At 47.1% G+C, this 16,976-nt stretch overlaps 1 pseudogene; it reads left to right on the top strand.

The window, feature by feature from the left end:
• Positions 1 to 16,314, top strand: part of LOC119524180 — a 308,154-nt pseudogene extending 291,840 nt beyond the window's left edge.
• The last annotated feature ends 662 nt before the right edge of the window (positions 16,315 to 16,976 follow it).

The following is a 16,976-nucleotide window of genomic DNA, read 5'->3' as shown; positions in this document are numbered from 1 at the left end:
GGGCTGTGCTTTATATGTTATATATGGTCACTGGTACCATCCATCACATCCATGGAACATGATGCTACATTTTCTAAGTGAACAAAATAGGAAGTGTTTGAATTTCATGGAAAACGGCAAACTTCATATGCCACAAAGAGCCAGAAGCCCTTTCCAAGCATGCTCCATCGTGTCCAATGTGAATTATCCCTGTGTGTCTGCCAAGGGTCTGTTGTCCAAGGATCACAAAAGCCAAGAACCTCTCATCCTTAGGAAACCAACTTTTTAAAAATACCTTGGTGTTTGCTAGTTCACTAGTTTGGGAACGGCTTATAACTCTTAAAACTATTTTTTATTAAGAGAAAAAATTCCCAGCCAGGCTGAGAAAGCACATATCAAGTTTCAGCTTGATTCATTTCAAAACCACCATGAAAATTGGGACATTTTCTTCCCACCACAATGGGTTAGTCATGGAAATTCTGCCTTAATCACAGCTCCCATGGCCACAGTCATGAGGGCCATGCTCTGTGCCACTGAAAAGTTATTTGACTTCACTGAAGAGTTTCCTCCCCTCAGCTATCAGAAAGCAGAAGTGCATCCCAGTTTGGGGTACGTGAAGGTGTAGCAGGGTAACTGAGGTCCCGTTTGCAGCCAGCCACCTCAGACTCAATGCCTCTTTTTCCTAATGGCAACGTGGTTTTGTCGTTTTTTCCCAAGAGTGTTTCTACAAGCTAAGACTGAGGAAAGTTAGGCTTAACAGCTGAGGATGCATTAAGAGAAGAAGGGTGACTCTGACCCTCCTTTTACTCTCCAGTTACGAAAACCAGGGGATCTTCTCTGGGCTCTGTCACGGAGACGCTTGGCCCTCGCAGCCAGGCTGATCCCTGCACGGTCTGTTCAGCGCCATCCTTAGCAGTGAAATGCCAGGGCCCAGCGGGCACTCTCGCAGCCCTGGCAGAGGACACCCCTCCTGTCCTGAAGCCACCCCCTCGTGTCTTGCTCAGTTCAATCATGCCTTTGCTTTGAGCTCCTGTGGAGAAGCCACGTTTGGGAACTACAGTCCTGGGATAAGTTTTTTCTTGAGACATTTTGTTCATTTGTCCACCCATTCATAGGACATTAAGCATGTTTTTGCCAGGCACATGCTACACTTTCAGAGCACAAAGCTGAATTTCTGCCTTCCTGGGGCTCACAGCCTAAGCACGGAAGGCAGACGCCTAGCCTCTGCGTCATTTTGAAGGTGTAATTTGTTATAGACCACTGTCCCACACTTTGTCAAGCTCTAAAAGCTCCAGATGGACTCCAGTAATTACTGTAGTGGCCTGAGAGAGTGGGTGGTAGTGAAGCTGGAGTGTTCCCGAGGGTCAGGACAGCAGTTTCCTGGGTGTGAACTCATCCAGCCCTGCATACCAGGGTATGTGCTGAGTTCATCCCAAGAGGGGCCAAGGTTGCCCCATGACTCCTCTCGCCACCCCCCACCCCTCTTCCACCTCACACGTCCTGCTGTCTCACTGCACAGGCCACCTCGCTCCCGCTGCAGTGCCTCTGTCCTTCAGTCATCAGGTCTAACCACTGCCCTGGCACCTCATTCCTCACTACATCAAGTCAGCGCTCCTCCTCACGGCCTCCAAGGACGCCCTTGCCCATCTAGCTTTCTGCCCCATGACCCACCTGGGTCGGTGTCCTCCTCAAAGGCCCAGCAACACCCCTGCCATTCACCTGGCGGCCATGCCTGGGTGCCCTCCCCTCCCCTCGTTCACATAAATCCTTACCCAGCTCTCCCTTCCCTCCACCCCCAGGCTCTGCTAGAGCAGTGCATCCCAGATTTTGCTGCCTACTAGTACCACCTAGGGAGATTTGAAACCCACCAGTGTCCAGGGCTGTCCCCAGACCAATCAAGTCTACCTCAGGGTGGGCGCCAAGCCTCTGTTCTTTCTCTTTTAACTGTCCAGTGAATCCAGTGTGCAAGCAAAGCTAAGAACGAGAGTCAATCAGCTTTTGATTTTTCTTTCCTTGTTTCACCCTGAGCAGGTTTTGCCTGCAGAGCTTGTTTGGTTTCCTTGACAGAAGAGCTGATACTGGTCACCCTTCCCAGCCCTGGCAGCTCCCAGCCGAGACTCCCAGCAGTAGCTCCCGGGCTCGAGCCTCGCGGCCCATCTCTCCCACTCCCTCCCTGGCTGCCCACTCTGCATCTGCTCCTCAGTTTTGTGCCCCATCTCCTCTCCCCAGGGGTTCCACTGCCCACCTGCAGTATACCTCACAGTCCATGCCTTTGTTCTTTCAGAGCTCTGCTGCGGAACTGCAGGCACAATCTGACCAACTCATTTTATGTAAATTCCATGCAAAGATATTTGCGCAGAGTTTTTTATAATAGCAAACAAAAGTGGGGGGAGGGGCAATTTGAAAACAAATTATCTAACTATAGAGCATCAGTTAAATAAAACATGTTGCAATGCAATAGAGGATTGATTATGTGGCCATCAAAATATATATGAAGGATATTTAGAGACATGGGATCAAATGTTAAGTGAAATAAGCAGAGTGCAATGCTGTCTATGGTGTGAGCTAAATCAGCTATTTATAGAAAAAAGCCAGGAAGAATATACCAGATGCTAACAGTGGTTGTCTCTGTGTGGTAAGATTATAGTTGACTGCCTTTTGTTGTTATGACTTTATGTTTTTTAAAAAATTACACATTGAGCACGTATTACGTTTGAAATCAGAAAGAAAGGGATCATAAAAAAATAATGGGATATTAGTGTCAGACAATGGCTTTTTGTGTCAATCCAAGCATTTAGTGGGGAATTTCAATTTCATACAACATGGGGTTAGTAGAGGTGAGTCCTGGGGCGGGGTTGGGAGAGGACTCTTTTAGGAAAACAAGGTTCTCTTAAAGGCCCTGCAGGGGTGGGGGTTCAGCCTCATGAGTCTGGCCTCTTCCCCTGGCCCAGGGTCCTCTTGGAGCCCTTCCGAGCTGGCTAGGATGGGGGTGGGGGCTTTATGAGCTCACTCTGGTGCTAGATGCTGATTGGGTCCCCATTGGGCTCAGCGCACCATTAATTTTTTTCTTTGTGCTGTCTCTACAGATAGTCAACCTTTGGTTATACTTGCCTTGACTTAAGATGAGTTAATTGAGTATTCATTCACCAGATACAATAATGATGTCGGTATAATCCCAGCTGTCATTTAATGGCTTCTCCTGACCAGTGACTTGTGCTTGGTTTTGCATACTCCACTAAAGGAAATAGTTTGCAAATGATACCTGTCTGTTCATTAATAGAATAAAGTTGATTGTCACACAACCAGACCATTTATTATAACCATCAACAAAAGAGCTCTCAAATTGAGGGGGTTGGGGGTGGGAGGCACACTTAACTAATTTGAAGTTCTCCATCCTGAGCCAGCATATTGATGGTTACGGCAGTTAGGATGCTGTCAGCTGCAAATAAAGAATAGCTGATATAAAATGGCTGAAATAATATAGGTTTATCAGTTTCACATGGCAAGTAGTCTGGGCACCAGGCAATTCCGGGGTTGGTGGGCAGCTCAGCAGGATCTTCAATGTCCCAAGCTCTTTCCATTTTTTTGCTCCACCATCCTCAAGATCTGTAAGAGCATTGTCCATGCCTCCCCTCATGGTCACAAGATGGCTGCCACAGCTCCAAGCATCCTGTCCTTATACAGTAGCATCCCAGGCAGAAGGAAGAGGGGCAACAATACGAAAGACCTTTTCTTCACGTTCTTCTCTCTAGCTGGACAGAAGCTCTCAGTAGACTTCCCTTTATTTCTCAGTGACTCGAATTGGGTTACATCTCACCTCTAGACCAGTCACTGGCAAAGAGGAGCAGAATTGCCAACATTAGCTTGAACCACATACAGTTCAGCTCAGGGGTAGACACATTGTCTTGAACCAAAATTGAGGCTCTGTTAGAGGAAGAACCGTGAGTGGTTTGGGAAGGCAGGGCCTACCATGGCATAGAAAGCACAGTCTCCTTGTCGGGAAGAAGTGGGTTTCCCCAGTCACAAGCAGTGGTATATCTCAGGGTTGTCCCTTTTCTGCCAGTCATACCTTTGACCATCACACATCCTCCATTATCTATACCTGACTTCTAAATCACCAGAAGTCTCTAGAATCATGTAACTCCTGGGCCTATCATTTGTTGAAGAGGGTGGCAAATTAATGGCAGAGCCATTCCTCCCAGACACACTGCAGGGGGACAGTGACTAGCTGTCTGAATAATTCTGTGTCCCTCTGAGACATCAGTTACTGCCAGCTCTCTGTGAGCAAGGCTTGTATCTATCATGTTCACTGAGGCAGCCTCATTATCTAGCACCACGTATGGCACAGAGTAGTCACTCCATAATGGAGTGAATGAATGAACAGAGTAATGACTGAAAAAAATAATGGCTTTACTGATTGATGCTCCTGTAAATAGAATGGTGCTGGACTCCACAAATTATCTGTAGAAGTGGACGCTTAGTCTCCATCTCTAAGGAGTTTACAATCTAACATTAGGGTGAAAAGATGATGGCAAGAGTAAAGCATCATGGCAGGACAAGGCAGCACATGCCAGAGTGCCACCTGAGGGACATTTAGCACACACTATAGGAGATCCTGGCTGCTTGTAGCACACCAGATGAAAAGCCCACTCCTCTTTTGTCATGTGGAATCAATGGCCAACATTCACTTGCCCTTGGATATTGTACCTTTTGATGACTGCCTTTTGTGTTGAGGCCGCAAAAATGTTTTATCACTAAAATTTACTTGGATTTGTGGAAGGGAGAGGATTCCTCCTTTAGTCTTCTTTCTGTAGCTTTTTAAAGATCTATGAATGTATCTGTTCAAGGGAAAAAGAAAAATCATGGTTTGCTCTCCTCCATGCTAGCTTGTTAAACCAAGGAGAAAATGACTATTCATTTGGTTTGAATAACATTTATTGAATGACCAAAGGATACAAAGGGCCTCCATAAAAGAAGACATGTAATTCAGATGTCAAGGACAATGATTAAGGAAAACAGGTGTTGGTGACATTATTAGAAGAACGTGTCCTCATACTTAGTTTTGCTCTTAAAAATCTGTTCTTACTTTTATTTTAGACCTAGAAGGTTTTGACTCCATGGTGTCATCTACTGAGAAACTCAGCCACCCAACCACAAGCAAACCAAAAGCCACAGGGAGGCAGCCTCCGTCCAAGTCCCTGACATCTGTAAGTGTGTCTGCACAGTATCTCCTGCCTTCTCTATGGCTGAGAAGCGGGAAAGGCTAATGACCCTAGCTGAAGGCTCTTCTGCAAGTGGCTGCTGTGAGGACAGCCTGGGAGAAGGGGGGTCTTGAGATGTACTGCCAACCAAATGTGATTTCAGTCTTATGGAATCAAGCAGCATTTCTCCCTATTATCTGCTCTTTGTGTGTCTGCCTGAGAGGTGGGCACTCTCTCTTCCCACCTCTTCTTCTAGACTGACTCTTGTTTGAACCTGAAATGATATTGTGGAGAAAGAAAACATCATCTTTTGTCATGGAAAGAGAGAAGCTGGTTGGGTCTGTAAACAAAACAAAATTTGACTGTAGTAACGATCTGCCAGTATAAAGCGCTTGGCAGGGGCTGAGCATTTGTCTCCCACAGCCCTTCCACGGAATCCCACACGGACCTTCAGGAGATTTCTCTTAAACATATGAAGTACCTGGTCATGTAGGGGAGACCCATTAGAGCACTTGGGATGACCCTCAGAAATTTTTTGTTTAAGTCATTTTTAATAATTTCTTTTCATATTGCAAACCTATAACACATTCTGCTCCCCAGAGTCAAGAACTAGTAACCCCTTGCTGTATATCGTTAGTGTTTTTTTCCTATTTGTATATATATAAAATAATTTCTTCAAAAATGGGCTCACATAGTACCCAGTGTTTGGGAACTTGTGTTATCCCCTTATACTGCGCGCCTTTCTCCCCAGACATTACACATTCTTCCATAACATCACGGCTGCCTCAACCCACAAGCGTTTCTAGCCATTGCATTGGTTATTAGACATTTATGTTGTTTTCAGTTCTTTGTTATAAACAACACTGATGTGAATGTCACTAGAAGAATCTTGATCCTGCTCCAAAATGATCCACTTAGATAAAATTTTTCTGAAAATGGATCAAAGGGAAATGCACACTTACCTTCCACATAAATACACACTCATATATATGCATCCACGCACACACATTGTCTTTTCCTTGCCTGGAGTGTGGGTCTAAGGCCTCATGACCCCTACGAAGTGCAGGTTTCCCAAGTGGTGATTCTACCAGAGCGGGAGTAGAAAGCCTAGAGGTGAAGCTGAATATGAGCTCACCCAGGGGTATCTCTGGAAGATTCTTTTTTTGTTGTTTGTTTGCTTCTAATAAAGAAGGCTTGCTATGGGAACTCTTATGTTCATTTGCTATGTTCTAAAGTAGGAAAATTCTGGTACAGTAATCATTTATGACCAAGCAAGTTCCAACAAACTGTTTCACAGTCTTCCAGGTTATTTGAGCCTCACAGCACAGTAATCTTCACAGCAAGGCAGAAAGGGCAGGGATATTATCCCAATATTTTACTAAAAGATGCTGTTCTGTGAATATATTTTAGCAAATATGGAATCCAAAATGGATGTTGATTGCAATGAGGCAGAGAGTTAGCAGAGGAACCAAATTAAACAGGGGCTCATGGTGCTCTCAGGTGACGGAAACACTGGTCAGTGAACAGCTGTCTGTTGATCTCTTTCCCCTGGAAATGGCTTCCTCTGAGACAGGTTCTTTTAGGACACTTCAGTGTGCAGGAGATTTGGTGATCCCCGAAAAGGGGCAAGGAGAACAATCAGGAGGAGATGGAGTAGAGGAAGGTCAGAAGCAGCCTCCTGTGGTACTGTCTGCCTTCCCCACTGGACCGGAAGCCCCGTGAGGGCAGGGACCGTGCCTGGCGTGGTCACCGTTGAGTCTGCTGTCCCAGCTCAGTGCCTGGCACACAGTGGCAAATATTTACCGAAAGGAGGAAGGGAGGGAGAGAGGCATGGAGGAAGCAGAGTAAGCTGGATGACAGACAGCTGTGGAGATGAAATGTATGAATTAATTGATGGGCATCAGTGGAAAGATCCCAGGGAGCCGTGGAAGGATTCCTGTTTAGGAAACCTTCCTTCTTATTCCCAGTTCTGCCACTAACCAGCTATATTCTCTAACCCCTAGTGAATAGATAATAACACAGTTTCTGCCTCATGGGATTATAATGAGGAGACAAACGAAACAGAAGTGCCGAGTGCTTGGAAAAATATACAGCATTATGTTAACAAAAGGTATGTCAGCCAAGGTATAATTCTTACAATATTTTCTCTTGGCCTTATCCAGTCCTCCCTTTCAAGCCCTGATATCTTTGACTCTCCAAGTCCAGAAGAAGAAAAAGAGGAACACGTTTCACTTGCACAGAGAGGAGCAGACGCGTCAAAGAAAACTTCAAAGACTGTTACCGTATCCCAAGTGAGTGACCAGCCATGGCGCCTTGACAGCTTGCGATCCCTGCCTTTTCATGCCTGCTCTTAGATGGGTTTGCCACCAAACAAGGATGAACAGAAAGTGCAGACGGTTGGCATTCTTTAGAGACAGTGATTACTTTAGTCATCAAAGTCCCCAAGACGCGTCACAAAGTCTCCAAAGCTGGACTGAATCCCTGAGATATGTTCAGTTGTTTCTTTCCCATGTTGTTTTCTCTTGTGGCTTAGTCTCCTCTCCATGCTGTCAAGCACACATGTGCAAATGCCCTCACACACATGCATACCACCAACTACCACCACCAAAACAACTTTAAAAGCCTAGAGATGTCCAGAAAGAATACATGAAGTATATTAAATACTCTACTCTCTGCCCACAGAGCTTGAGCTTTATGTTGAAAGCCTGGTAGCATCACAAAGCATAGTTGGCAGATCATAGATTTAAATAACTAATGGAGTCTCTTAAAGAAAAGCCAATTTGGTATCGTGTTTTAGATAAATTTAGTCAAAAAACATTTTTGTTTCATTGTATGTCTAGGGAACGGTATCACTATTTTAAGTTATTGGTTTGTGAGGAAAGATGATATTGTTGAGCTGCTGCATGTGGCTTCTGAAGTGTACCCTGTACAAGTTCTGTTCTATGAATATGAACCAAGATTTTAAAATTGTTTTCCAGTAATGAGAGAACCCAATCAATCGGAATTATTTTCTGTAAGTATTAATAACTTCTTAGTGTCTAAAAACAGAAAATGAGTCCTTTTGTAAGACACTTGAAGCAGGAATTAACAAAAAAGTCAAAGGTTATGTGGGATTTTCCTTCTCATAGATTTAAGAGTTTTCATGTATAGGTTTTCTTAAAAATCTGATGTAGTAAGCAAAAATCTGATCCTACAAAACAGATCAACTTTATTTATTCACAAAACTGAGGAAGCCTTCCTTTATTAAAGGATTGCATTTGCAGAAGTTTGACTTAGCCAGTGTTTTCTAGTCACTGAGGTGCACCTGTAGTTGTGTTTGCTCCGGTGACCCCGGGTGTGTCTGCAGTGACATCTGCTGGTGGACAGCAGCTTTTTACATGCCTGATTCACACGTTAGCCAATTTCAGTTCCCTGGAACTATTGTGTCATGTTCTTCACTGTGTCTAGAAATTCCACTTGAACTAATGTGATCAGGGAGTGTGGTGTCCTCTGCTCTGCAAGGGCTGAAAAGAGGACTCGCCAGCTGAATGGACCAGGAGAGTGAGTCCTATAGAGAAAACTCAGAGAATCCTTATTCAGAAGGCACCCCAAGGTCAGTCAGTGTCAGGGCATTGGTGGGCCAGGAAATGGGAAAAAGCAGGAACTTCCCCCAGGAAGCAGAAAACTAGAACAGGACAGTGCAAGTGTTCAGACACAGGCAGCCACAGTCAGGGTGCTGGGCTCGAGGAGTCCCACTGAGAGTGGAGGGACAAATCTCCACCCTGCCTCTCACAGCCTCAGTTGCCTGCTCGGTAAAATGAGTGTGCCCATTGAGCCTCACTGAAATCACCTGGCCATCGTCTCATGTGGCTCATTCATGTGGGCTCCGTCTCCCTCTTCTCCTAACTCCTGCTGACAACAAAGCCCTGCCTGCCTGGATCACTCTCCTCAGTGGTGACTTGGCAGAGAAGTGGTGGGTGGATGGGCAGCCTGGGCACCATGGCCCGTCTGCTTTTGGCTCACTCGCTGGGTCTCTCTAGTGAGGCCTGCATCCAGACTCAACTTCCTCAGCAGGCCAGCCCAGCCCCTTCTGGGCTACTGCCCTGGGGTGGGTGGCTGGGCACCTGCTGCTGGAGAGAGTCCTGCGGCTGCATTGCCAAGCATCAACCAGCTTCAACACCGGCCTCAACTTCACTGTCACACCTCTCGCCTCCTTCCCTGAGTAGTGCAGCATGGAAGGCGGGGATTCCCCCAACTGCCCTAGTGGGCTGCTTGCCCTTCTCTCACCCACTACCAATTCAGCCTCCCCTGGGCCTGCCAGGTGGGCTTCTCTCCCCGTGTCCTCCTGGCCTCCGTGAGACACTTTTCCAGCAGCCCCCATCTCTCCCTCCTTGTCTGCCGTCATGGGCTCTTGTCCTCAGCGTATCATCCAGCCCAGGGGCCCACCTATTTCTGAAAGCAGATTCTGTGTCCTCCTAAGGCTTCTGCATGGACACTGCCTGCCTTCCCCAGTCACCATCATCCTGCCTCAGCCCAGCTTCTGGAAGGAGAGTTCTAAACTTGGAGGCCATATCCCTCATCTCCCATTCAAGCATTGACCTGCCCCAAACAGATTTCTTTGCATTACTCCATCATTCCTCTCCGCACCCTTAACCCATTTATCCAATCACTTATTCCTTTTAGAAATTCCTCTGGTGGGTGTGGTGGTGGTAGTGGTGGGGGTGGGGGGCTGTGTCTATATCCCAGGCCCCTCTGCTGGTTTCACCTGGTCCTCTCTCACTACTCTCTCCCAGTCCCCAAGGGCTCAGCTTTCTCTCAACGCTTCTTAAGTTCGGGAATTCCCCAGGGTTCCATCCCTGGGCCTCTTCTACTTTTGTGTTACCCACCCTCATGGCTTCCACTTCCCCTGGTGATTTCTCTGGCCCAGTTTACTCTTCTGGTCGCTGGCTGTGTCCACAAGATATGTCCCCTTGGTTGTCACTTGGTCTCCTAAATCTCATTGTGTCTAAAACTGAAATCATCATTCAGCCCTTCAATCTGCTCTTCCTCCTCTGAAAGATGCCCCCTTAAGGCCTGGTTCCTCTGTCCCCAACCATGGTCCATGATCTGCACTTCTTCCTTCAGCCCCTACATGCTATCCAGGACCATGGCCTGCCGGCCCTGGGGTGTCTGCTCCATGAGGGCAGGCGTGGCGTCTGCCAGGCCCACCTGTGCTTCCCCCAGCACTCAGAACAGTGCCTGGCACTGTTTGTTGTGCCAGCCTGCCTCTGCTGCATCTCTCAAGGCTGTCCTCCCTCCATCGTGTTGGCCACTGCCTACTTCAAGCCCTCCCCGTTTCTACCATGGATCATGTTAGAGTCTCCCAGCAGTGTCCCTGCCCCGTGGCCGGCCATCCTTTGGGCCCTTCTGTAGCCAAAAAGACCATTAACATGGCACGCCACCTTTTTAACCCCTTCAACAAGCCCCCTCTGCCTCCCCAGCCTTATCTCTCCACGCTGCCTCTCTCCTGCCCCCTCTGACACTCCAGCCATGTGGAGCGATCTGCTTCCCATGAATATGTTCCACTCTCTGTTCTCTCAGCCTCTGCCTGTGGCATTCCCTCCACCTAGAACATCTTTCTCCAAACACACCTCCCTCCTTCTGGCCACCTTGTAGTCCTCCCTCAAGACAGGGCTGCCAGCTCCTCCTCCCTGAAGTGCTCGGCAGTCCCCCCACCCCGGATGGCTGGCTCCTTCTGTGGGTGGCCACAGCTCTCTGCCTCCCACTGGTGCAGTCTTCCCCTCCTCTGCAGTGTGCTGGTCTGCCTGTCTGTCTGCTCTCTGATGGGTTCTGAGCTCCTTAAGGACCAGGAGAAGGTCTCACTCATTTCAGAGTTTTCAGAGCCTAAGACATAGTTGGGCCTCTGGACAGGTAAATGGAACCAGTTAGTAACCACCTGACCAGAAAGGTGGTCAAAGTTAAGATCCGTAGACAAAGGCCCATGGAGGGGGAAGCGGTATCTGCACCAGGGAGGCACTCGGTGGCATGTGGATGACGGGTGAGTGGATGGAGTATGTAATGAGAGAGGGGACAGTGATGTTGATGGAGGGTTTTGCTAAACAGGAGAGGGGAGCACAGCCCCAATTCCCAGCTCTGAAGCCTCTCTGCCTTCTCTTGTCACAGGTGGCCAACAACAAAGCCTCCCTGCCACCCAAGCCAGGGACCATGGCCTCAGGTGGCAGCGGACAAGCCCCTCTGTCCTCGGTGGCGCCCTCCCCCCTGTCCTCCTCTTTGGGAACAGTCAGACACAGAGCCAACTCCCCGTCTCTGTTCAGCACTGAAGGAAAACCAAAGATGGAGCCTGTGGCCAGCAGCCAGGCGGCCGTGGAGGAGCTGAAGACACAGGTCCGCGAGCTGTGGGGCATCATCGAGACCATGAAGGACCAGCAGAAGTGAGTGCCGGGGGCCCCTTCCTCTCCCACCCCCGAGGGCACTTGTGGCGTCTCCTCCGCAGACTTGAAAATGAGGCTCTCCCAGGCCGTGAGGGAGCCTTCCTGGGGATGGGAGTGGGCGTGGTCACCAAGAAGTGAACTTGAGCTCAGCTTCGTGTTAATATGGCCCTGCTACCCACAGACAGAGCACAGGCCAGCCGCGGGGTCAACAGGGCAAATCCGTTCCAGGGCCTCACACTCTCAGCAGGGTGCTTAAAGGAAGATTCCTTATGTCACCCATAAAATACTGTATTCACATGTACCATTTCTCAATATGTCCAACAGCCAGTTTTTCATCCATATTGGAAAAAAATTGGAAATGTCTTCAATTAGCTGCCAGATCAAGTAATTAGCTCACCTAACATCTAGGGGCCCATATAGTATGAAACGCCTATAAACAAAAGAAATTCCGTATATAAATATCGCACAGGAGGCCCCGGGCAGTGACAAAGTTGGTAAAAGGATTAGAGGCAGGGAGGTTCTTATCTGAGTAAACTGAGGCTCTGAGAGCTTAGGGATCAGTTTGCTCTTTCCCAAGGGACTCAGGCAGGCAAGACAGGGAGGTATCTCCTGAGGAGGGTTCTGCAAGATGAACTAGGGTTGCCAAGAGCAGGCCCACTCCAGGCAGAGGGCCAGCTAGGGCAGATTCATCGCCTCCCAGAGGCCCAAGGCATGTCTGGGCTCTGGAGGGCTCCAGGTCTTGGCCAGGCCTTTGCCCCACAGGGCTGAGCTATAGTAGGATGGCAAGTGGGTAAGAACATGGGCTCTGGAATCAGGTGCTCTGGGTTCAAATCCCAGCCCAACCACTTTCTGGTTGTGTGACCTTAGGCCAGTCACTGAAGCCCTCCACAGGTCTGTGTTCGCCTCCATAACCCACCTCACGGGGTCTTTTGAGCACTTCGCAGGTTCACATATTGAAAGCCTAGGGACACAGCTGCTGCTGGGAGCCATCCTCTCCAGTTAGCACTATTCCAATTACCCAGCCTAGCGCACAACAGGAGCTCGTGCCTGGAGGCTGCACTCATTGGTGTTATCATTGCCCATTCCCTGGTGCCCTGTGCCCAAGGACCTGCCAATCCCACATACCCTGATGGCATCCCCCGGTCCCACTGGGACAGAGCACTGCTCAAAGGGGCAGAAGCTTGTTTGGCTGCAGCCCTGAGTCCCAGGGGCCAGGCCAACCTCACAAGGCTGGTGCCCTCTTGCCTCCCAGCCACCCCCTGGTGGGCAGACTGTGTGCTCTTAGGGGCATCATCGGGTAAGACTGGCTTGAATCCAGGGCTTCAGCTCTTTTGATTCTGGCCTCTGATCCCGAGAGGCAACTAGAGTCTGCACATCTGAGATGTATGTCTTCCACTGCTGTGAAGCCCATCCCTCCTGGGCCAGCTGATATCTTTCATCAACACCTCAGTTCAGCATGGCTCCTTTCCCAAGGCCTGCTTTTTGCAGCCTTCCCCAGCCTGGCCTCCATGCCCTGGGTCACTGCAGCCCCCTCAGACTCTTACCTTAGCTCATGGTGTCACTTCCCTTTCATCTGACTCCTTCCTGGCCCCAAATGTGCTGGTTCTCCATCCCTGCTTCTGCCCTGTGTCTTTCCCATCCATGCATCCATTCATCTATCCATCCCTCTTCCTTCCTCCTTTCCTTCCTTCCTTCCTTCCGTGAATTCATACCCATTTTTCCTACTTAGACTTAGTGACCTTCTTTGGCCCACCTTCCCCAGTTAGAATCCTTGCCTGCCCTAGTCTTCCTGGGGTTGTGCAGATTACTTAATGTCTCATCTTCTACTTTTCTAAACCCTGAGTAGTGCCCACCGAGATATTGGTGCCTAATGTGTGCTTGAATAAATGCAGTAACAAGTCACAACTGATTAATGACAGGTAACTCAATGTGTTGGCAGGGGTGCTGGGACATGGCACCAGGGATAGGGGCCATCATGGTGCCCTCATCATGTGAACAAATGCATTATAACTTCTACCGTATTTCCTGTGCTGTTTGGGTTGGGTTTGTTTCTTAATTCTCCAGCCCAGCTTGTAAAAATGTACATGCGAAATGAAGTGTTTGATACCTTCAGATGGAGTCCAGCTCTGTTTGAATGGCTGTAGTGATCCAAGAATGGAGACCTTAGTTTGCAAGATGTTTAGTTTTGTTCCACTTCATCATTTAATATTGGAAAAGGCATTAGATGGCATACGCTTGCTCACTTCCACTTTCTCTACCATGTGGTCACCAAATATTGCTATTTCAGTTATTTTATCTCCAAGATTTGGGGTATTCCTATTTGTAGGATTCTATCAGAATCAGTAAAATCATACTAGTAAAATTCTATTAATTTAAAACTGTGAAAATAAAAGAAATAAACTTGGAGTGACAGAAACATCTAAAATGAAAGTTACGTTGTTAGGTTCGGAGCTGTTCAAGAATCCACACAACGCAGTGAGTCAAAGTTTAAGTATAAAGTTTAAGATTTATTAGGGGAAGAAAGCAGGTGGGAGCCAGCAGAAAAGAAGAAAAAAGATAATGGCTCCCGTTCTCTATCTGAGAGCAGCATTTTTTAACGAAAAAAGGAACCCACATTGGGTAGGGTGTCTGCTGTGATGTTCTGTGCCTTGATTGGGTGAGTGCTTATTTAGTTTTGGGCTGGTTGGTTGGTAGGATTCTGAGACAATATTCCTTTTAGGAAAGCAGCTGTGTTATCTAGCTAGGGAGAGAAGGCCTTTTTGGTTGTTCTCTTATGGGCATATCTGACCTTGCCTTACCTGCCTTTGAGGTGCTACTGTGGCTGGAACAGCCTGGAACAGCTTTGAACAGCCTTCATTCTTTTTATGGGGCACCTGTTTTCTTGTGAGATAAGCTGTGGGGCCCCTGAGTTAGAAACTCCTTCTACATGTTAGTTTCTTCTTCTGGGATCTAACAACATGTATGCATTTAAAGACCAGTGATTCTATAATAATTATTAAGAGTGAAGACAACAGAATATGAGCCTGGATACCTAAAGTCTAGTCATTGGGCAAATCAGGCCACCTCTGTGGGCATCAGTTTCCCCAACTAAAAGGAAAAGCTTGGACTAAGGGATCTCAAAAGTCATTTCCAGACCAAACATTTTATGTCAACGTATTTTGGGATCCCAGATATAATGGCAAGCCTTTCTATCTGCATCACATTTTAAGCAATGGCAATGCAAAGAAAACATGAGATTGTATCCACTTTTTTCTTTGTAGAAGAGTCAGATGTGTTTTGTAGTGATAATAAAAGGTTTCTTACCTCTTATTGGGGAAGTCTGGGTTGTTGTTTAATTTCTTTACCATTTGCTTTTCAGGCGAGAAATTAAGCAGCTATTGTCAGAGTTGGATGAAGAGAAGAAAATCCGACTTCGTTTGCAGGTGGGTCCCTCACGATCTGCTGCCTGGGTGAGGCCTGGAGGCACAGGCCCAGATAGCTTCAGGGCTTTAATTTACAAATGATCATTACTTCTTTGCAGTTTTCTTACAATTGTGGAGGTTCATGTCATGTTTTACCTTGAGATCCAGGAAGTCTTGGAAAAGGGAGAGGCTGGTAAACCTGCCCCCAGTTGGCTTTCTCATTTGGAGTTTATCCTAAACATCTGCTCTGTGAAAAGTGGCCCCCAGCCCCAACAGGACCCCAGTTTCCAGAAGGCATCATTATAATAATTGCCAGAGGGCGTGGCCCTAGGGAGGCCCTATTCCTGGCTGGCTTCTGTCATGCGGTCATTGGGACCCCAAGGGACTCTGTCGCCTCCAGTCTCTGATCCAGCTCTGCTGTTACCAAGTGGCAGAGGGTGTGCAGGAGTTCCCAGCGTCCAACGGTTGACTCAGCTTGGATCCAGTTGGTACCCTGGGTGAGGATTGCGACCCAGGCTGCTTAAAGAAAGGATGGTCAAGTGCTCATCATCATTTTGGGGTGCTAACAGACACCCCTGGGGCCCAACCGCAGGTGCCTTCCAACACTGACAGATGGTCCAGCATTTCAGGACAGCTTGCCTCCGCCCTCTGGCCAGGAAACTGGAATGATTGCTGCTTTGGGCAGACTTGGGAGAATTAAAAGACATACCTCTCCTAGAACATCATGTCTGCGTGCCCATTCTTTAGGCTTAGACTATTTCTGCCATCATTATCAACTCTTCATTCAGATGTTGTTTCACCCATTTCACCTTTCAAATTGTCTAGTTAATAATTTCCTTTTAATCAACCAGGTTGATGATCTTTCAGATTCTACAAAACCAGCCAATTCCACGTGATTTTGTTTGGTTCTTTTTTTTTTTTCTTTATAGATGGTAGTTAATGACATAAAGAAAGCTCTTCAATCAAAATGAATACTTGATAAATGAAACATTGTATTATTCATCCTGAGTCTGAGATTCAAATTTTCCCCCCCAGCCAAAATAACCTTGTGCCAAAAGATTAAAGGTTTGCCTCAACATGTCCCTGTTTGAAAGATTAGCACAAAAGTCTTGATAGCACAACACAAATTCCATCCAAGAGGAGACTTCCCTGCTGGTGTAGTCCTGGGTCTGGCACTGGTTGTGACTTAAACAGAGCAAATTGTACTTCAGGCTTTTCTACTTTGAGATCTCATGTGAAACGAAAACTCAGGCAGTTTAGTCCATAGTGGTACTATTTTGATGATCTTTTCCATTAATAAAATGTAACTTCAGATTATTCATTAACAAGCTTTATAATTTTATGATTTTTTAATAGTATTTTGTCACCGATTCCTCCACTGTTTGTACTACACATAGGAGCAAGCATTCCCCTTCTTTTGCTTCAGGCAGAAAGCTGCCTCGCTTTGCATTTCAGTTTAGGATTCTATTACATATGCAATTTGAGGTCCAACCCATCCCTTCCACCACCAACCAGCCCTATCACCCTGAGATAAATTTTAGCTTATATACGATGGAGAGAGAAAGAAAAAAATCTGGTATTTGCAGTGATCTGTGCCTTCTATTTACCACCCTCTTGATTGGAACTTTTGTGATGCAGCTACCATGATTTAAACAAAAAAATTATTAGCCACCTATTAAAGTCCACTAGAGGCCCCTGTCTTCAAAGCTTCTCTCACCATAGCCAAAGGTCCTAAGAGGAGACAGCTGTGAAGTTGGGCATGCTGTGTGGTAACAGCTGCAACTTTTACGTTCTCCTGGTTTTGGATTGTTTATGAAATTAAAAATGTCACCCCTCAGTGTGATTGTGAAGACCTTGTGGATCACACCCCCTTTATCTAGTGTATGGATGAGTGGAGGAATGGGGATAAAAACTAAAGGACAAATGGGGTGGGATGGTGGGATGATTTGGGTGTTCTTTTTTCACTTTTATTTTTTATTCTTGTT

The sequence above is a fragment of the Choloepus didactylus genome, chromosome Y (assembly GCF_015220235.1).
Source record: "Choloepus didactylus isolate mChoDid1 chromosome Y, mChoDid1.pri, whole genome shotgun sequence".
Classification (NCBI taxonomy): domain Eukaryota; kingdom Metazoa; phylum Chordata; class Mammalia; order Pilosa; family Megalonychidae; genus Choloepus; species Choloepus didactylus.
The sequence above is the reverse complement of the archived record's forward strand: the minus strand, read 5'-3'. Positions and strand labels throughout refer to the sequence as shown.